The sequence below is a fragment of the Vicia villosa genome, linkage group LG5 (genome assembly GCF_029867415.1).
Source record: "Vicia villosa cultivar HV-30 ecotype Madison, WI linkage group LG5, Vvil1.0, whole genome shotgun sequence".
NCBI classification, from domain to species: Eukaryota; Viridiplantae; Streptophyta; class Magnoliopsida; order Fabales; family Fabaceae; genus Vicia; species Vicia villosa.
Window position 1 is genome coordinate 142,937,054 of NC_081184.1, and position 7,997 is coordinate 142,945,050.

Here is a 7,997-nt window from a genome sequence, read left to right on the forward strand (position 1 = left end):
ATTCCTCCAAAAGGATACGCAGGTAGCATGGTAGGGACCGTGCGAGTACAACACTTTCTTTTCCCTTTACTTTGCATACTAGTTCAGTTTCAGGCATAGACTTTAACACACTCATAGATTAGAGAACAAGCATGGATCCCGTCGAGTACGACGTACATGAGGGATGCTAGAACCTTCCCCTCGCGTAACAGACTCTCGTACCCTCTTCTCTGGTCGTGAGACTATTGCAACTTATTTTGTGGTTTGCTGGCATTCCTTTCCTTTTAGGATCAATATGTTAGTGGCGAATATGTTGATTTTCGCGGTAGCAACAACATAAACTACCCTTAACCACCCAAGGCCCCAATATACCCACACACTCCAAAGAAAATGCTTAACTACCCCTCATATCACTCGAAAATAAGAGTATGAGAGAAAATATAAAAATTTAAATACAAGCTTAGAGTGTTTTTTATTATTATATTTTGTAACGAAGAACTTAAATCTTATATATAGCCTCGAACTCTCTTTCCTTCACAAAACTAAGTGATGTGAGACTCTAAAGAAATTGAATCCTATATATAGCATTGGAGTCCCTCTTCCTTCACAAAACTAAGCAATATGAAACTTTTTCAACATGTATATTTTCATCCAGCCCCAACAGTATCATCAAGTGAGAATGTGAAAGATCAGTCAAACTCGGTAAAAATGTGAAGCTCAAGGTACTGGTAAGAGAAGATCGCAAAGGGTTAAGAAAGGTATGCAACGTATAACTCTTGACTTTATTTGAGTTGGTATGGTGAAATATTTTCTTTTAGAAGTTGCTTGAGGACAAGCAACAAGTTAAGTTTGGGATTGAGATTAGTCACCATTTTACTATGTTTTATCTTTATGTTTACATTAAATTCGTTAACCTTTTATTGTTTTTGAATAATAAATTTACTAATCTTGTAAGTTTATCAACAAATGAGATTTACAAGGATTCAAGTTTATTTTCTTAATAATATGATGTTTTGGGAAAGGTTTAACGTGCTTTTCAAGCATGGAAAGTAAAATAAATGACAAAAAAGGGAACGCGACAACTTTTTAGAAGAATTTATAAATTCTAGTTTTCAGCACATCTTACATCATGATATATGTACGGTATTTTGATAATATATAATTAACGTGCGATCAGAGGCAAATGAAAGCTGACATCAAGAGGTAAAAGTCATATGAATAAATCAAAGGTTAAATATCCTTTTTTTCTCCCCTGTCCAGACGCGTTTCCAAACACGTACACTAGAGTCAAACACCCCCCAAACGCATTTAAGACTTACCAGAGCCATTTTCCTCTGTTCAAACGTGTTTCCAAACACCTAAATTCGTATTTAAGTGCCAAAAACTTTATTTTCTTTATTATTTTTGGTTGTGGACGACAGAAAAAGTATCTTAGAGCAGAGCAAACACATAAGGAGTGGCATAGAGCATATTTCAATAGATTTCGGTGTTGAAGATTCTTTATCATAAATTTATGTGTAACATTTATAGTTCTTTTAATGTATTTTGTTAAGATCATAACTAGCTAAACTCCTTAAAGTTAGGGATGAGTAATTACCTATGATGAATTTCGTAATTATGAATTGATCTTTGTAGTGACTAAATATTTTGTAAACACAAGCTTCTCAATCAAATGGTTTTGATGAAGACAACATGGATATCTAACTATCAAGAAAGGATGAGAAAAAGATTCAAAGAGCATTCTATCCAAGTCTTAATGTAGCATCAAGTTTCTTAAAACAACTTTTGAAAGACTTTTGGAGTTAAGGTATAAACATGTTATTATCTTGATAAAATAGTGCTCAAAATACATACAATATTGCATAAAGTCATTAAGTCCTCTCCCTAGAAAATCTTGACACTTTAGAAGTCTTAAGAAACATTTCTTTTGTATCTTCTTTCAGTGTAACCGGTTACGATTATTGACGTAACCGGTTACGGTCACGCAGCCAGACTTCCTTTTGCTACTGGTTTTCTTTTTCTTTCCAGCGTAACCGGTTACGGTTCTTGGTGTAACCGGTTACGAAAACGCATTTTCAAAATTTCCTTTTATAACGGTACAACGTAACCGGTTACGGCCATTCTCGTAACCCGTTACGGCTGAAACAGTAGCATTTCTTCATTCTTTTTCAGTGCATACGAGTCAGATTGTTTTTCATTCAAACATTGCATCTTTTCACATAATCTTATCCTTTCCTAAGGGTGTTAAGGCATTATATATACACTCACTTTCAGATATCATATTCACCTCTTTCACTTTGCAATTATACACATTTATTCTCTCAAATTTCACACCAAGTGCTCTTTAATATTCAAACTTTCACATTGATATTTTCTCTGCATTAGTGTTCCATACATGTCCAGAAAAATTTATATCATTGATCATAAACATTGAGCACTATACTATCATTGATAATTGCTTGAAAGGGAAGATCAATCAAGTGATTGATACATTGTTCTACTATTCAAAATCTTATACAAAATCAAATACTTGTTGTATTCTTGTTATCCAGGATTGTTGGAAACAAGTTAGACACTTTGAGAGGATTGTTCTCATAAGTGGTCTTAGTGAAAAATCCAAGAGGATTGTTCTTGGTCCAAGAGGATTGTTCTTGGTGTTTGGTTAGGCTTGTACAAGATACCAACTATATTGAAATCTCTTACTGCGTAAGGGGACTGGAGTACTCTCGGTTTGTGAGGGGAACCAGGATATATCCTTGTGTCATTTATTTTTCTGCACTTTACATTTTTAGTAACATCACCATAAACCAGAAAAATAATCACTTTACACCATAAAACCGAAAAAGTTATAAAGTACCTAATTCACCCCCCCCCCCCTCCCTCTTAGGCATATCTGATACTTACATATTTTATTCTATTAATATAATTTATTTTTATTCATTCTTAATGCTTTTCACTATCTGACCAATTATGAATTGTCCTACGGTTACTTGTTAGACAGGAATTTTAAAAAGTAACATTTGATAAAATTATTCTTGATTAGTTATCACCTAGGCCTAGGAATATCAACTAGAAATTGGATATTTTTTTATAACTACACTAGTAGAATACCCGTGCGTCCGCACGGGTAAAAGCATTTATATTTTAAATTATCTATTTGAAATAAATTAAAAGTTAATGAAAATTTTAAGCATAGAAAGATCGGATTATAGTATGGACAAATTATACTCCAAAAGAGAAGAAAATGGTAGTGCAATATACCTACATTTGCAATTAGAAGTATGAGTTAAATTTTCAATAAGTGAGAGGAATAAAATAGGATAAAACATGAAATGGTATAAAATACGTAGACAACATTGATGAAAACTTCCTTGAAGACTATTAGTTGTTTGATAGAAAACTTCCTTGAAGACTATTAGTTGTTTGAGATAATGACAACTTTGTAGAAAACTTCTTTCAAGACTATTAGTTGTTTGAGATAACTAGTAACAAACCCGTGCGTTCGCACGGGTTCTGATATGGGACGCGCATTTATTTCAGAAGTATATTTTTAATAATTTAATGTATAATTAATAAAAAAACATTGATCATTAAACTTCATTTTCCCTTTAATAATCAATATTTTGATCAATAATTTCATGTTTCTGTGTATATCTATTATTTTTGTTTAAGTATTTTTATAAAAAACATCTGGATCAATAGTCAATTTTTGTAGAGCTTAAAGGTAGTGCACTGTCAGTGTAAAGTTCTTTACACAGTCAGTGCATCACAACCCTTGAAAATAAATACTTTAAATATTATTTTAAAAAAAGTCAAACATTTATAAAAGTTAACGGTTTGGATTTCACTGACAGTGTAAAACTACTTTACACTGGCAGTGTATTTCCATTAAATCCATTTTTGTATATAAAAATATTTAGATTAATAATAGATTTTTTGTCATATACTATTTTTCAATAAAAAATATTTAGATCATAAATACCATTTTTTATATAAAAAAATTTAGATCAATAATAAATTTTTTTACGTATACAAATATTATTTTTGTTTAGGCATCGTTTACAAAAATATATGGGTCAATAGTAAATTTCTGTATATAAAAATATTTAGATCATTAATAGATTTTTTCCCGTATACCATTTTTTATCAAAAATATTTAGATTATAAATACCATTTTTTGTATATAAAATTATTTAGATCAATAATAAATTTCTTTCCGTATACAAAATTTATTTTTGTTTAAGTATCGTATCAGCACCTGTGTGTTCACACGCGTGCTGGCGTGGTACGTACTCTTTTGCTTTCAAAATGTAATCAAAATGAAATTAAGAATAATAAAGTTGTTTTATCAAAATAATATGTTATTTGTAAAAGAAAGACATATTTTTAAAATAAAAACAAAATTATTTTTATCAAAATTGTTTTACATCAATAAAATATATTTCAATGTTTCATATATTATCTTAAAAAGTTTTGTATCTTAAATTAAAAATATTTTTAAAAAATATAAATACATAAATAATTTAAAGACAACATATTTTTCTCGTATTTAATTTAATATATTATATTTTATTTTATTTTCTTAATTATACAAAAAATAATAATAACCCGTGCATTTGTATCAATTTTAATATGATTATCTGTGCATTCACATAGTACTGGTGTGGTACTCGTGCGTTCGCACTGATACTGTTATGATATAATATTGTTATCAGAAATATTTAATATTAATTAAATTTTAATAAAAAATCTAAAGAAAGAAATAAAATATAAGAGAAATTCAAACTGCTATACAAGATGACATGACTGATTCAACAAAAGCAATGCAGCATTATACATAATGAGATGAGATTATAGGAATAATATTACTACATGCAATCAAGCAAAAGATCCATATAGTGGCAGCTCCAAACAAAAGAACAAAATAATTACAAGGTTCGGTATACAGTATGCGACAGTATTTCTTAGGTGAATTTGGAGTCAGTTTGAATAAACTTCTACACCTACATTTATTTATCAGAAGAAAAAAATTATAATTGTAATTTATAACTGAGCTTTTAACTACTCCATCTCATTTTTTTTTTCAAGAAGCTCTCTCATTCAACTTATCTATACACACTTATAGATATAATGTTATAAAAAAATCCATTAATTGAATAACAATTAACCATAAACTTATTTTAATAAACTAGAGATAGAATAAAATGTATATGTTTATTTTAACCATAAACTTATTTTAATAACAATTTTAACCATAAACTTATTTTAATAGACTCTATAAACACTTGAGACATGGACATGGTACACTAAAAAGTAGAAAGTACATATCATAACCTTTCGCAACAAAATCAAAGAGATAGACTCTCACGTATAGCTAGGTTTGTTTTAACGCGTCATAATGCATTTAACAAAGTTCTAAGCCTTTATTTTCCATATCAACCATTATGTACTATGTGTTTTATACTTTCTAACTTTCACCATTACTTCACACTATCCAAAAACTATTCCCATTAATAACAATTTATTAAATCCTAGACAACCAACCACTATCTAACGGAAGAAAAAAAACACAGGCGACGATGCTTTCAATGGTAGATCACAGAAAAAATGCAGTTTGCCTTCAAAACATTATTTCTAAGCACACATCTAAATCCTTCTTCGGGAGCTGTAATTGCTGAAAAATATTGAAATCAAAGACAATGGAATTTAGCTAGTTGATTAAAAGGAAGCGATAGTCAATTAAAAAAATATATAATAAAAAGAAACCTGACTCTAGTACCTTAGACTGCTCTTCAATATTGTCTTTTTCATCGAGAGATTGTGATTGATCTTGTTTCACTATAATAGTAAACATTGACTATGCTACAATTGTTTAACTTAAAAGTATGTGCAATTGATACTCACATGCACCATTTTATAAAATTCCATATGCTAAGTAAATTATAATGAATAGGAAGAAACATACCTTGCTCTTAAGAAGTACATAAGAACATAACCAATAGACTCTAAGTGAGTATTGCAACTTGCATATCGTGCAGTCCATGTTAAATTTTTCTTCTCTCTGTATAAGTTTATCAAAGGTGAAGCCATTAGGCCATAATAACATTGCTAGTTAAGCTGGCAAAGCAAAAGTAACAATGAGAATGAAACAATTAAAAAAGTTTGGAAAGAAATTATATGAGATGACACAGATTACAAGTTGGAAGATTTTCCATTGATAAACTACAATGTACATTTAATTTACTAAAATGAAAAGATAGATAAACCATTTAACAAAATACACATAAAGGATGGCATAGGAAAATAGGCAATGGATATCCCAGTTACATAAGTGTTTGATAATTATGAGACATGAAATTATCAATATAACTTAGCCATCAAAGAGGTTCGTGAATGCAAAAAATAAAAATTCCAGAATCACAGATGCAAAGCATTTTAGTCATGTTAGTGAAAGTTGATATGCAGTTAGGGTAATAAACAGAAACTATTAAACCTCCCTCCCAAGAAAACTGATATTGATTTGATCCTGAAAATCTATTGGTCCAAATTTACATGTACATGCATGTGATTGGGATAGAGGGTGTGATTTTAATTTTCAAGACTAATGTGATGGTTGTATTAGCTTCTTACAGGCATGAGCATAACAACAATCTAGTAGGCTCTAAAGAATTATATCCCAAAAGAAAAATATTGGTAACAATGTTACCCAAGTTAAAGGAGTCCAACCATGAAAAAAGCCATGACGTCTCATAGTTTCCCCATCCGGAGATTTCAAGGTACTGGTAAGCAAGCATATACTTCCAACAATAGACATTTCTACAGTCATTAGGTATGATGAGTGTTTCTTAACCTGTGATAGAAGAAATCAATTGGATAAATAAAAATATTAATCAATTCAGAAAACTTAGGTTTGAACAGAAAATTGAAAGTTCTGGTAACCTTAGAAGCCCATTGGCACAGGGAATAAGCTAGTCGTCTAACAATATCGGCCCATATTTGCCAATTTACTTACAAAAGAAAAGATCTTGAAAAGCATGATAAGCAACTGATCTAACCATATTCCTGCAGCTTTAAATTTATAACTCCAACGGGTGTCATAATCATTTTTCTAAATATCCTTGAATGTTACAGCTACACAAAAAATGACATGCTGTAAAACGTGGTTATGCAACCAAAGTAAATTGAGCAAACCATAGTCATTCTAAAGTTTCCTGCCCATTCTTCTAATTAAATATTATAAGCTTTGGGGTGTTCAATTTAAAAATCATCAAATGTCATAATATATTTCAGGAAACTTTAAGTTTCATTATATGATCAAGACATATAAATTTTCAGTACACAGGAAGGAACATACCTAGAAACTGGTTTGCTTCATCAAATTGGAAACCTTTATCATCCGGGAGGCAGTGATATGTAAATGAGTTCTTGTAAAAGTTTTGACAAGAAGGGACGGTCTGCACAAAGAGAATAGTGGTTAATACGAATTCAGCTACGCTGCATTGCTATAACACCATTATAGCCACTCTATGTAACGACTCCTAAATATAACGGATAAAAGGATAGCCGCTATAGCAAAGACTAAAAACCAGTGTACAAAATAAACATAAATACTCAAAAATAGACTGATACACAAAATTAAAGCGAACATCATACTTAATAGTTAAAGAAGCTAAAGTATAGAGTAATCAAGCTTCAGCAGGGAAGAAAATTAAAACAGAACTGAACTAAAAAGTAGAAAGAAGAGCAAAGTGTTTATTTGTGAGCAAGAACATAACGTTACTCTTCGAAGGGTTTGGATTGAAATTTATACTCTTAAAAAAAGAGATCAGTTAAAAAAAACTGAAGAATTTTTCACCATAATTCAATTAGTGGATGCAATAGCAGCTGCGATAGCATATGGGGCCGCAATTAGCAGCCGTTACAACCGCTATTGTTGACAGCAATGCTGCAACATGGCAAAATTTGAATACCACCCAAATCTAAACAATGTTGCAGCTATCGTGAGTCGTGATGTTGCA

General features: G+C 30.5%; 1 long non-coding RNA gene across 3 annotated transcripts; it reads right to left on the minus strand.

Annotated features, from left to right (window-relative positions):
- Positions 1–4,047: 4,047 nt before the first annotated feature.
- Positions 4,048–7,306, minus strand: LOC131602873 (uncharacterized). Of its 3 annotated transcripts, XR_009284162.1 has the most exons (4): positions 6,919–7,306; positions 6,706–6,829; positions 5,759–6,040; positions 4,048–5,653 (listed from the first exon to the last, which is right to left on the minus strand). It is a non-coding gene; the product is annotated as an uncharacterized LOC131602873 (long non-coding RNA). The 3 variants fall into 3 exon arrangements; XR_009284161.1 differs by having other exon boundaries at positions 6,706–7,306; XR_009284159.1 differs by having other exon boundaries at positions 6,686–7,306.
- Between the last annotated feature and the right edge of the window lie 691 nt (positions 7,307–7,997).